The sequence below is a fragment of the Barbus barbus genome (assembly GCF_936440315.1).
Source record: "Barbus barbus genome assembly, chromosome: 35".
Classification (NCBI taxonomy): domain Eukaryota; kingdom Metazoa; phylum Chordata; class Actinopteri; order Cypriniformes; family Cyprinidae; genus Barbus; species Barbus barbus.
This window is the reverse complement of record NC_136763.1, coordinates 15,457,266-15,458,660: the sequence shown is the minus strand read 5'-3', so window position 1 is coordinate 15,458,660 and position 1,395 is coordinate 15,457,266.

Sequence of the window (1,395 nt, the reverse complement as noted above, 5' to 3'; positions counted from 1 at the left end):
AAAGATTTGATTGACAGCTCTTGGTTCTTCATCATCTGAGCATTCTGTGATCTCTGACTCAGATTAGACACCAACACACTCGCCATCTGCTCCATGCATTAATGCAAAAGACCACAGAGGATCCACAGGATCCAAGTGGCTAGTCTCGCTTACTGATACACCTCATTGCTAATGACAGTGCTTATGAAAATTCAAGGATTCATTTCAATTTCCATCTTCGATTTGGGATTTTAAATGATGGGGAAACATTTTGCATCTCTAGTTCAAGCTTTGCTCTGTGTTTGCATTCTAAACCATCATTCTGTCAATAGTGCTGCTGTTTAAGCAACAAGATATAAGAATACCATATTACTCGTAGACTAAGAATGTTATTTTAGCTGCTGGTTAGTGCATGTGTTTTTCATATATTTATACGTAAACCATGACCACATTCCCATGTGCTATAAGCCTGAAAAATGTAGCTGAACTTATTAAAAAAGTGGCAAAGACAGGCCAGAAACATGAGATGCTTTGCGCTACTGTCTGAGGAATGTTTGTCCTCATATGTACTTAGAAGTGGTCGGAAGCGTCTTGAAAGAAAGTGTTATGGTATAACCAGCTGCATAAACGTGATCTACATTAGATCACTTTCTCTCTTTAAGTTCTATCTCTCTCTCTGTTTCCTCTCATTTTTGTTTGAGAATAATTAATTGGCAGTCCTTATTAAAAAATATTGTTATAAAATAGGCGTATTTGAACTGAGAAGCTGTTAATAAAGTTCTGGTATTGTTACATGTAGGGGGATTATGCATTCTGGCAGATGTGTCACTGTTGATTAATGAATAAAAAAAATGTTTAAGTAGTCGGTACCACAAATTACATTGAGTTTTTTTTAGTCACACGACTGAAATTTAAGGCAGTATTATTAATTGAGAATCTTGAAATCCATCCAAACTCATGTACAGTGCTGCCTTTTGTAGCCATGTCCGATTCGTGAATGAATTATGCTTTTCGAATCTTTGAGTCAAAACTCTTAATACGTTTCACAAATGTGAGAGGAACAAACCGAGCTTTAAGTATATTTATTCACTAATAATCTTAACCTGTAGTGACCTTTTAACATCTATATTGGATCATTCAGTCAGTGTGAAATGACCTGCGTGATATAATGTTAAAAATAGTTCCCATAGGTCCACTGAGGGCTGATACTGCAGACAAAGCAAAACCATGAAATTGTGAAACAGCCCAGGCGTAACTTATAGTCATAATGGAAACTGTCAGACCTGTCTTTGCCATTAAAGGCAGTGGCCCATGTCGGTTTTTCCTGACAATTTCAGATCATTTGTAATTGGCCTCCAACCAACATGCATCCCTGATAGCTGGATGATCATGAAATCACACACACATGCTCATATC